Source organism: Prinia subflava, chromosome 6 (assembly GCF_021018805.1).
Source record: "Prinia subflava isolate CZ2003 ecotype Zambia chromosome 6, Cam_Psub_1.2, whole genome shotgun sequence".
In the NCBI taxonomy this organism is placed as follows: domain Eukaryota; kingdom Metazoa; phylum Chordata; class Aves; order Passeriformes; family Cisticolidae; genus Prinia; species Prinia subflava.
This window is the reverse complement of record NC_086252.1, coordinates 31,205,448-31,217,782: the sequence shown is the minus strand read 5'-3', so window position 1 is coordinate 31,217,782 and position 12,335 is coordinate 31,205,448. Positions and strand designations below refer to the sequence as shown.

Below are 12,335 nucleotides of genomic sequence, written 5' to 3'. Positions count from 1 at the left end.
AACACAGCTAGCTGAAGGGAGGAAGGGAGTGCCTGCTGGGGTCTCACCTTGTGCCCAGAACTTAGGCAAGCCAGAAGACCTGAGGCAGCTTTTGGAGCTGGGTTGTTCCCAACCTCCTGCCCTTGGCTCTCCTCCCTCAAATCGGGGTTGAATATCTTCTCTCTTCCAGACTGCTCAGTTCAAGGGCTGCTCCACAATCCCAGGCTAAATATTTTGAGGTCAGTTCAGACACAGCAAAGCATCACTAATTTCTGTACTAACAGCAGGAACAATTATTATAACGTTGTTCACTTGCTGCACATCTGCTGAAAGCACCTGTAAGACTGAACATTTTGAGTCCATGTACTAGACCTAATTACCAAATACTTATAAAATTGATAAATATAATTAATATTTTCAAATACTTTCAAAGTTTTGACTGGAGTTTGACCTTGCTGAATTTCCTTTAGAAGTCAATATATAATTAAGATTGTATGAAGCTGATAGAGGTAACAGTTGTAAATATACCCAGAGAGCACTTTACAATTGCCTGATGAAATCAATCTGCTTAGGCCAATTTACATTGTCCTTGGTTGGTAGTTTATTTGAAAAAGATTTCATTATTCTTCTAGAAAAAAAATTTAAAATGCATAGATATTTAAATTAAAAGGGAAAAAAAGACTGTACAGATGAGGTTTCTAGAAACTATGGCTGTGAAAGAAAATGATGTTGAAAGCAAAGACAGTGAATTTAGAACAAGTATCTACAACAAGTTTTGTTTTGATGTAGTAATGCAATGAAAGGAAAAATGCATGATTAGATTTTCAAAGATTAGGAGGTGAAGAAAGATTTAAATTGAATACTAATTTAGTTTGGAAAGCCTTGAGGAAGCTCTGCCCTTCATGTAAAAATTCTTTTTCTGAATTAGCAAGGTGTTTCATCAGCCAGATAAGCACAATGGAAGTAAAGAGTTTGTGCAGCCAGAGGAGGAGCAAGCCTTGTTTTTATCCTCTGCACAGCATAGGCAGTCACAGCTGGAGGCTGGTGAGGAGGTCAGTGCTTGTGAGGAAACACGGAATTATTTCACTCTGGCAAGTGGCTGAGGGAAAAGAAACTACTTGGACCTGAGCCTGCTTGTAAAAGTTGGTGGTAAAATTCAGAGCCTGCTCTGAGCTCAGGGAATGGGAAAAGCTGCAGAAATGGAAAGGTCTGGCATGCAGACACGACACTCAAATGCTCCCTTTTGTCAGCAGAAGGGTCTTGGAGAAGAGTTCCCACTTATTGAAACCATCACTTTTCTCTTACAATATTAGAAATCCTTTTAATGCATATTCGTGCATCCACGGCTTCAACAGCACCAAAATTGTGATGCTTAGAGAAATAATTTTATCAAACTATGACATAACAGAATTGGACATGACATTATTTGCTGCTATTTGTCAAACTCCAGATGGCTTTAGGATATTTTGGCCTGAAGATTTGGAAGGTTGCTCCCTTCACAGCCAGCCCCACAGAGGGCCATGTGAGGCCTTGGCTGTGTCAGGTGACAAAGTGACAGCTCATTCACAGAATGAAGACACCAATGTTTCAATCAAAGTTTCAATCCACGATTACTTGCAAATCAAACTTCCTTGGTTTAGTTCCTTTTCATCCAAACTGTGATGAGTGAGGTGAAGACCAGTTTCTATGAACTGAGTGATGAAAAGAAATGAGCACCCAAGGGAGCCAGTTGGCCAAAATTAATTTTCATCACTATCTGGCATAGTGATGCCATTTGTCAGTGACTGCATTCAAACACCACAGCTAAACCACGCACTTATTTTTTTTTTGCATATTTATAATTACCTATTTATAATTAAAACAGCTCTTTGTGACTTACTTCAACCTTAGACAGATTTGACCTTGTCAAATAACAATCACCAAAGCTCAGGTGTCATGAGGTACAGACCCTGCAAATAAATGATCTGAAAACATTGAAAAATATATTTCTTGTTTGGTGAAAGAAATATTTTTCAGAAACATATTTAGGATTATTATTAAAGAACCCCTTGATAATCAGAAAAATAGCCTGACAAAATAACATTTGATTTATTGCAATTTTGATCATATTGATCACTAAATAATCAAACTACCATAATTTAATCTTTACAGATAATCAGACAAAACACCACACAGAGGGTAAACACTTACCTTGTATTTTCCATAAAGCACAAAACACTTTCTTTCATCCTCAAATGAATTGTAATTCACCTGGAAAACCACTGTTCTCTGCTGTCTCTCAGGAGCATTACTCCCACTGGTTACTACACTGAAATTAGCCCTGAAGGGAAGAAATGGCAGCAGACATACAGCACTTTCCATGCAAATAAAAAACTAAAAAAATTAATTTACACCTTTGTCCGGGACTTAAATGAGTTTATGGGGTAATTAATGATCTGTTTTATTTTGCAGTTCTCTACTGCAATATGAATGCAACGCCACTGAAGTGGCCAGGTGGAGGGGAAGGAGTAATAGAGCTGACATTAAAAATCCTTCATCTTGCTCTCCCTAAATAAGCCATGGTAAGAAGTAAGCTCCTAAATTGGGTTCCCTGAATTAATATTCCAGAGCTATCTTCCATTAGCAGTTTATGGAATGAAGTTCCTAATTTAAAAGCAGCAAAGAAGCCTCAGTCTTTTGAGGTCTTCTGTTTCAGCAAGCAAACACATTTGGGCTCAGTAATCTTAAGGTATTTTCCAACCTAAATTATTCTGTTTAATTATTCTAATTACTCTGTGAATAATTATCTATATGGATTTAGCTGAAATTATAGAATCACAGAGTGATTTGGGTTACAAGGGACCTTGAAGATGACCCAGTTCCAGCCTCCTTCAGCCTTCTCTATATCCCAGGTGACCAAGTGTTCTGGTCTGCTTCTGGACAGGGCCCACATTTCCCCTATCCTTCCCTTAATCCCTGACATACTGGAAAAAGTTCTTCTTTCCCCCTGACATCTCTGGCCATATTTAATTCTATAAGAGCTGTAACTTTCCTAACCTTATCCAAAGATACTTGGACAAATTCTCTGTGTTCCTCCTGGGCTACTGGACTTGACTTCTGCCCTCTGTAGATCTCTCTTTATAATATGGAAAATCTCAAGGTTTTTATCCCCGCTGTCACTATGTGAAATTCCCCCTTAGTACAAATCCATCAAACAAAAGCTGGTAGGCAAGACATAAAAATCACCTTCTTAACATAAAGAAATATTTTCATGCCTATCAAGACCTATGATTTTTCTTTCCAATGATTCATGTCTGCACTGGACAATATTTTTTGGCTAGTATAGAAGTTTAAAAGATGTGAAAATTATTCTGCTTATTGATTTCCCTTCATAGTTAGCAGATAAATCAATAGGGTGTGAAGATGAGGCTCCATTAAAATGATTTCTGGTGACATCACTTTTGCCTGAAAGTTTCCACAATTATGACCCTTGAGTTTGTCAGCAAGAGGTCCTTCAAACAAAGGAACAAATAAAATCACATGCCTCTCATGGGTTTAGGCTGTAATTTCTTCTCTTATGGTAATTTTAAGGCTGTAATTTCTTCTCTCAGGGTAATTTTATGTCTTAGTTTATATTTCTGCTATGATGTAAGTAGAATTTTTTTTTCTGATAAAAATAGAAAGCAGAACAAAGGAAAAAAAAACCCCTAAATTTTATCAATAACCCCAGCTGAGCCCACTTCACAAACCTGTGACTGATATCAGTCTAATGCAAGAAAGCCCATGACAGAAATGCCTCTCGGAAGAGCTGTAGATCTCAGTAGCACAGAGATGCCAAAGATGCACCATCCTTTGTAAAACTGTTGTGAAAGATGAAAATGGAAAAAAAAAAAAAGAAAAAAAAGCAAGCAAGCATTGTTCCCTAAAAGATGCTTAACTGGAAATTTCCCTGAACAATGTCTGTTCACCAAGCTGCACAAACTCTACAGTCTGAGGCTTTGTGGTGGTTAGCACCCTTGGTTTTATCCCAGTTTCTGGAAAAAGAACCTTCTCAGGGATGAGAATCCCTTTCCTGCAGAGAAAAAGGAGGCTCCACACCTAAAACCCTCTAAAACCTGTGTATGAATGAGGTGGCAGGGACTACTGAAAGGGTGTAGGAGACCAAGTGACCACACATCCTTAAAACACAGAACAAACTAGTAGAAATTTTACTTTTTAACAGAGGAGAGGCAGATGGAATCAAGATGTAGATGATGTTACCATAGAATGAAAAATATGGTTTCGTTTGTGGGATTAAAAAGGGAATCCTGTGGAAAAAAGAATGGGTGAGTAAATAGCTTGGAGGAGAACTAGGAGAAAATTGAATCATCAGGGGAAGGCAATATTTCAAGAAAAGGAGAATGGTGGCAGTATTGAAGGCAGCTGTCAGGTCACAGGGATGAAGACAGAGTACAGGTTCTGGGACTTGGCTAAGAACAGGCCATTAAAAATTTTGGCATGAGTGCTTTGAATTGATCGAGTGCAAAGGATACAAGGCAGAACGAACAGGTCTGAGCATGGAATTTGGGGAATTGAAACCAGCATAATAAATAAGAATAAAGATAAATGAGGATGGGAAGGTAAATTGGTCTCTATCGAAGCAAATGGGCTGAAGTGTGAGATTGTTTGGTTTTAGTAGAAAATACCAGAGCAGGATTGTATAATGAAGATAGGAAAAATAAAACTGTGGTAAATGAGAAACTTAAAGCAGCAGTAACATGAGAGTAAAGGAAAGACTGGTCAGGAGATGTGATGAAATACAATACAGTGCAGAGGTTGGATGGCTTTTTTTCAATCAGAGTCAAGAGGAAAGAAAGGAGATCTGAAAAATAGGCAAAACCAGGGAATAAGGTCACATTACAGTTTGATAATTTTATCTCCACATCAACTATTAGAAATTTGAGAAGGCAGCAGACAGGATGCAGAAGAATGATGGAGATTTAAGAATGCCTTCTGGTGAAAACATGATAAAAATCATGTATGAGAGGTTAAAACACAAAAACCATCTATGAATAAAAGTCTGCTGTGAGAGGCATGGGAACAATCTAGAATTTCTGGTGCTGGTAGACTGCAGATATCAGAAAGCCCAAGTGACTGGTTCTGATTGACTAAAAAGTAGAAGCAAAATGCTCTGGGAGAGTAGGACATGGTAAAGATAAATTGATTAAATTCTCTCTGTGAGAAAACAGCATGAAAATTTAGAGTCAGAGGACAAACTGTCCACTAGAACCCTTGGGGGAAACTCTCCTCCAACTGCTTCCAGAATGTCATCGACAATAGAGCCTGTATAAACCAGGAAGGATTTTGGGATCAGTGCTTTAGACAAGGCCAAAGAACTCAGCAGGTCCCCAGAGGTCATGTTCAGATGTCTGAATGCCTTCTTTTTGTGATGACCATCTCCTCATAGGTGAATTTTACCCTGACAGAAATGATGCAGCTACTCTGGCTATTCTGATATTTTTTCTTCTAACAGGAGAAATCATCATCTGACACTTGCACAGCACTGAGAAAAGGTAGGAATAAATGTAAACAATATCAAAACATCTGGGTCACCTCATGACCAGAACTTCATTTTGCCTCTGGGTCACAAGACACAGAATTGCACTTTTTATCAATTATGAAGGACTACTTTAAGTGGCAATTTGTTCTAATTTACCAACCACACAATTCATACTAAACATTCAAGAAAATTATCATTAAAATCACTGCGTGTAGATTTGTGATAAGCAAAAGTAAAAACATTGAATGCAGATATAATGCAACTAAAAGATTGTAAGGTTCTGCCTTTATTCCATATTAAGTACCTCACAGAGAAAGTTTTAATAGGCAAATTCATGAGAAATTGTTATCCCAAGAAGGCTGGACAGTCTCCTTCAGGGAGAAAGATATTACAAAACCAATCAGTGGAATAGTTTTTAATATGATATTGAGCCCACATGGTTTTCCCTGAGAGAGGAGCAATATTGCTTTGAAAGATGGGGACCAGCACCTCCTGACAGGCACTCCAATGTGCTGCCAGGTGCCCTCCCACAACACAGCCTTACACTTGGACAGGGAGATTTTTCCAGCTGGACACAGGAGCAACCATTCCTGCATTGCCCATCACTGTGGGATACAGTGTGGTGCTTCTGGAAACTCTGCCCTGTCAGTGCAGAACAAAATCAGATCCAAATGCTAACAAAAAACTGTTATTAATAGAACCACCTTTTCCTGTGGGGATCCTCCTCATGCACACCACTCTGCCATTCACTACCTGAAGTAGTAAAAAGGTTTTCTTTCTCTTTTTTTTTTACATTTCTCCCCTCCCTCTGAAGCAGTTGTTATTGGCCAATTTATGGCAAATCCCATGTACTTTATCTCCTGAGAGATCTGACCTTACTCTAGGATCACACATTGTGTGAAAATCTTATCTAAACGTGTCATTTTCTCATACCCTTGGGTTGTCCTGCTGCACCAGGGCTGCACCAGTGGCTCAGAGGATATTCATTATTTACAGACCATCTGGATAATATGTAAAAACAGGCACTAGATGAAGAGGACATCCATTGGAGAGACCTATATTAATTGAGGGGATCTATATTACTAATTGAAGCTGAAAGGTAGATCTTGCAAGAGAAGTCTCTCTCCTATAAAACAGGAAAAGGAGCCCTCCTCTGTGGGCCAAACTCCATGACAACCATTAAGTTTCCAACATCCCATCCAGTATTTCACTGATATCAGATTTGGAGTGAAATCAGTCCTCACTGGGTTGCCTTTCTTCCTCTCCTGACCCCCATGACAGCAGCTCTTCCCCTGCCTGGACTGGACATTTGCCACATTCTGGGGAAAAAAAGGCAACCCTAGAACAGCAAAACAGATGAATGGCTTCTTAAAATCCTCTCCTTCCAAGCCACATTCTAGAGCAGAGGTGTGTGAAGGTGTTATAGTCCCTCTCCTAAATTCCCAAGCTGCAGCATAGTCAGTGACCTGCCCCAGAATTTTCCTGTTGCAGTGACGTTTTCAGGGTGCACAGTGTTGAACAAAGCCTGCAGATCCTTTTGGGAACACGCCTTTAGTCTTTAGGGCTGTTCCTGCCCTCTTCTGGGTCCTCAGATAATGCTACACAATCGAGTAGAGCTGAGTTAACAAAGATTTGTGAGGGAACGAGGCCATTAATCAGCATTCTGGCATCCTCTGCTGTCACTCAGGCTGCAAATGGTGTTGCCATCTGCTTTTGTCTCTGTTCTCATCCAGGCTATGAGATGTGCCCTTGAGAGACTGAAAAAAAAATAACAAACCAGGAAAGAGTAAAAAGGACCAGCTTGATTTCTGGCTGCAGCTGGAGGTTTGTGCCAGCCACTGGCAGAGCGCTTTGTTTGTGGGTGCTAAGACAAATGGCTGTTCTGCTGTGGAATATATTCTCCAAGAATATATTCTCCAAGAAAAATGTTGGGATTTAGCCACAAGACTCCCTGGAGGTTTTGAATTGTCCCCTTGCCTTCTTAGAAACATGTTTTCTCCACAGAAATATATTTGCACTCTTTGCATTTGATGGAGGGAACTCTGAGGCTGATTTTGGCAGTCTTGCTTTTAGTGTTGAAACTTCCATTGCAAGAGGTATGATAGTGTGGATCTGCATTGTTTCCATCCTCAACAATGCTACAGCTTTTTGTGATCCATTTAATTATGCACTTATGTAAGAGAGAAAGAGAAGATTCTTGGGAAGAGCCTCTCTGAAAACCAAGTTCTCCTTCTTTGTCTAAACTTTTTATGTGAAATGCATCAAGATGTAAATAAATAAATGTGATATTGTATAATTGTAAGATAAATGAAAGATTAAAGTAAAACAGCAATGAAAAAGCTCCCAAGAATTTTTAAACAAAATTGAAATGAAATGTCTACAGCAAATAACTGGCTGTGAATTAAGATAACTTCCCAGCTCAACTACTCCAACTAATGAAATTCCTAAGACCACACCAGCCTTGGGAGTCTATGGTGAGCCAGTTGGGCCCTACTGAGGAACCGAAGTGCTGATCTCACTGGATTTAGCAGAGGCCTTTCCCTGAGTGCTTTGGACCAGGACCTTCAATGTCAGTCTCTTCGGCCCAATGTGAGATACAATGAATGGCTCTATCCCAAATCTTAAACCACTTTCATTTTTCAATATACTAATTTCTGAAAGTAATTCAAAGTTCATTCACATCAGGCTTTGGCTAGACAAGATGGGAGCTCCCACTTAGCTTCATATCTCCTGCTTTTCCTTCTTTCTTTTTAACTTTTCAATTTACCAAAGCCTTAAGCGTGGTATTTATGCACAGCACTGCAAAGAGATGACTTTTCCCAGAAGAAAGATCTCAGAAAAAGGGAAAAAAACCCCCATCCGGGCAAGCAAGCAACCCCAACCCCAGCTCTTTTTATCCATTTTTTTTCCAAGGAGACATGATAAATCAATTTTTCATCAGGTGCAAAGTTCTGTAGACTCTGAATGTATGATTGTTCCCCATTCCTGAATTAACTGGCTCAGCACTATCATGAAGTAAAATATGGAGGAAGAAGCTTTAAGTTAATAGCTTGCTATGTTGTGTGCTGTAATCCTCACTTTTTGAAGTAACTGAACAATGGTCAATGTAAAATTCAACTGAGGATGAAAAAGTTCTTCTCTAATGTGTGCACAGTGAGGTACCACTGATACAAGCACAATTTTAACACCACAGTTCTTCTAAACTGACTCTTCAAACCAATCTACTGTTGATTATTGAATTCCAGGCAGCCACAAAGGCACACAGTGAATTATTTTTCCATAAATGTATGTGGATAGGATGGCCAAACACTTTCTTCAACTTTAAAGTATTTTCATAATCTTGGGCTTAATTTTCTTCTCAGAGGAAGATGTTGGAACAAAATCTTTGCAGCCTTCAGGCAGGCATGGTAATGACATTTCTAGGCACAAAGGCAATGCACATCACATTTCAGAAATCATCTAAGAAAGGGTAAAAAGAAGAAGGTCTGACTACACTTTGGAGAAGGGAGGTCATTCAAGTTGAGTAGTACTTTCAAAAAATCTGAGGTTCTCTACAAATGAGAAAAATACAGAATGTAGGTGTTGGCAAGCTGAATGTAAGAGTCATAGAAAGATTAACCAAAAAAAGCTTGTAATTGAAATGTATTTACCAGCAGTTTTTATAGACTTAATACATTGTCCTTCAAACACATTAGCAGTAAAAAGCCTTCCAGAAGGTCTCTAGAGTCAATAGATAATAAAGGTACAAAAGGAGCACTCAGGGAAAAAAGGGACAAACCAGTAAACAAAATTAATTTTCTGCCTTTGTATTTGCTGTGGAAGAGCTTGGGGAGGTTTCTGCACTGGAACCCTTCATTACTGGGCATTCACTGAAGATCTGGATCAAATTGAGGTGTCAATACATTTTACAGGGCAAACAACAAAATTGGACAGGGACAAATTGCATCAATAAGAACTTACCTACGAATTCAAAAGGAGTTCAAGGACCAGAAAATGAACAACTGTTAGTTTAAGTGTCCCTTAAACTCACTTTCATATCTGAGAACAAGAAAGTGGCAATACAGTAAGGATGAAAAATTTCCAAGAAATATACTATGAATGATTGAGGGAGCTACAAGCCAATAAATGCAACATAAAACCATCAAATTAGGAGTTTATATGATTTTTTTTTAAATCCTTAATATACATGAAGAAGTTCGCTGAAAATGCAAAGGTCAAGACATTGTACCTGCAAATGTTGGCTTAAGGATACTGCAGAACTGGACCTGGGAAACAGAATGGACAAATAGAATTCAATCTGGGTAAATGGCATGTAATGTACATGGGTGAAAAAAGGTTATTTTGCATATAAAATTATTTTGCATGTTAAAGGTAGAGATCCATGTTCAGCAAAGTAGCTGGGTCGTGAGACTGGGGTTGTGATGTGTACTTCAGGTACTTTCCATTGCTCAGAAGGACTGAAAAAAGAAAACAGCATGCTAAGTGTTTTTAGAGAAAGAAGAAATAGGAAACATTTATGCTCCTGTATAAATCCATGCAGCTCTCATCCTCCTTTACAAAAAGGCTCAAAGAAGGGCGACAAAGATGAAAAGGAATATTGAATACTGTTCTTACTTTGACTGAGCAGACAAGGACTTGTCCTGCTGGAGAAAAAACAGCTGAAAGAGGATTTGATAAAGGTCTGGTAAATCAGGCTTGGCAAAGGCAAAGAGGAATTGATTATCCAGCGTCTATTCCAGTGCAAGAGCCAGGAGACATCGAGTGCAATTAGGTGTGAGAAGAATAAAAATAAAATAAAAACCACAGAAAACCAGCTTTTCTTACATCTCATGTTTGAGCTGCAGAGTTCCTTGATGAAGTACCTTATGGGTGCTAAAAATTATAGAAATCAAAGGAAACAAATTCAGGGAAAAAAAAAGCAGCATACTATGACCTCCAGCTCAGGAGGTACCTGTTACTTAAGGAGTTTTGGAGGGCATCTTGGGAGAAAAACATCCTTAAATAAAATCTTTCCCAAGTTTTAGATTTCTTGCTGTGTTAGGGTAAAAAAAAGTATTTTTACATGCCCTTGGTGTGACACATCACTTTTCTCTTTATCTTTCAGTTTGCATCCTCACTTCCAAATGTTTAAGACAATAACAAATCAATATTTTTATCTATTTCAGAGGCAGTGAATAAAAATTTTGGCTGCCTGCTTTGCAAGGCAAGTTATTCAAATATGCTTATTGAGGGGAGTGAGAGAAAAGTGTAAGCAATATAAGAAGTAATTTTGAAAATATAGTATTTTAATTTCACCAAGATAGCCAGGCTAACTGCTATGTCATTGTTTAAAATAAAATATTAATTAAGATAATATTTTAAAATGAAGATATGGCTGACCACCTTCATGTAAAAATACTTTCAATGGAAGTGAAATATCCCATGATGAGAATTTAACCAATTCTCTTTCATCAGTTGGAATGCAATTCAAATCTGACCCATTCTATTAGGTTTTGCAAGTTTCAGAACAGAGAAACTGTCTGCAAGCATTTCAAGAGCATCCAACGTATTCCAGAGTCTGCTCTTTCTTTCACAGTAGCTAAGTAATTAAATATATCTTCTCTTATTATAAAATTCTTTCTTTTGGCTGAATTTCTTAAAGGGCTGGAAAGCTTTCATCAACAATTGCCACTCAGCAAAAGAAGTTTCCTTTCACTGGCTTCATTTAGAAGAAAGCATTAAGGTTCCTAGATACCTTGGGAACTTCATCCATCATCATTCTGGAAATCTGATCATCAACACAAGTGAGGGTGGGGATTGTTTCCAGTGTCCCTGGAGCAATGAAACCCCTACAGCCAGGACCATCAGCTTTTAGATAAAACCTACAGAGCATCACTGAGCAGCTTTGGTGCACAATGCACACAAAGAATGAGAGCCCTTCTCCAATTCCCGTGAACAAACCACTCCAAACAGCCAAGAGTCAAAGGCACCAATGTGCTGCTGCAGCCTCAATAACCTGCAAGTTCAGTAAATTATTTAATGCCTCCCTTTGCCATCAAGGAAACATAATCACAGCTCTGCTGGTAACACACTGAACGGACACGATCAAAAGCTTTCTTTCTGCTTTGTCTGCTGTGCCATCTGCTATTCCTGCCAGAACTCCACTCTGGCAGTGACCCACTCGTGGCAATGCAGCTTGGCAGAGGAGTCACATCGTAGCACACTTTGTTTGTGTGTGTCTCTGCATGCCTAAATCTATAAATATTCATAGGGGTGCTTTTTAATGAAATTAAATATAAAGCAACACAGTAATTACTTGTGTTTGCTGTAGTGGATCTGTGGTGAAACAGATTTCTTATGTTTACTCTTAGGAAAATAACAACACAAAGTACAAATAACATTTTTAACCTGGAGTTACAGACCAGGTCGTGGTAGATTTTCTAAGACTTCAGGGCTATGCTTGGGAAATTTTGGTTCCTAATACATCAAACTAAAATTCATGGGTCAGGGAAACTGAAGGTGAGGAGGGAGCTATATCTGCTTCTAAGTTATAAACCACACTGATTGTAGGGTAGAGATAAATTCACTGTATGTAAACTTGCCTTGGAGAGCAAGGGCCTGTTTGGAGGGTTGGCTACTGTGCATAAAGTTCTGATGACTCCTGTCAGTGGGCACCCGGACAGATGTTGACACCCTAGCTGCTAAATTATTCTAAATTCTTGACTACCATTGATTAATATCAACCTTGCCAGATCATAATAGATGGAAAAGCAATACAACTATTTAATAAATCATATTTTCTACACAAGCTTCTTAAAATGGCAAACTCCTCAACCACGGGGAACTTGTTCAATTTTTT

At 38.7% G+C, this 12,335-nt stretch overlaps 1 long non-coding RNA gene across 5 annotated transcripts in view; it reads right to left on the bottom strand.

Moving 5' to 3' along the window:
* Positions 1-12,335, bottom strand: part of LOC134552346 (uncharacterized) — a 44,041-nt gene that overhangs the window by 13,598 nt on the left and 18,108 nt on the right. For all 5 annotated transcript variants that reach the window (XR_010080834.1, XR_010080833.1, XR_010080837.1 and 2 more), the window contains exons 4-5: positions 2,170-2,299; positions 48-315 (exon numbers count right to left, since the gene is read on the bottom strand). This is a non-coding gene — a long non-coding RNA (uncharacterized LOC134552346). The remainder of the gene's footprint in view (positions 1-47; positions 316-2,169; positions 2,300-12,335) is intronic.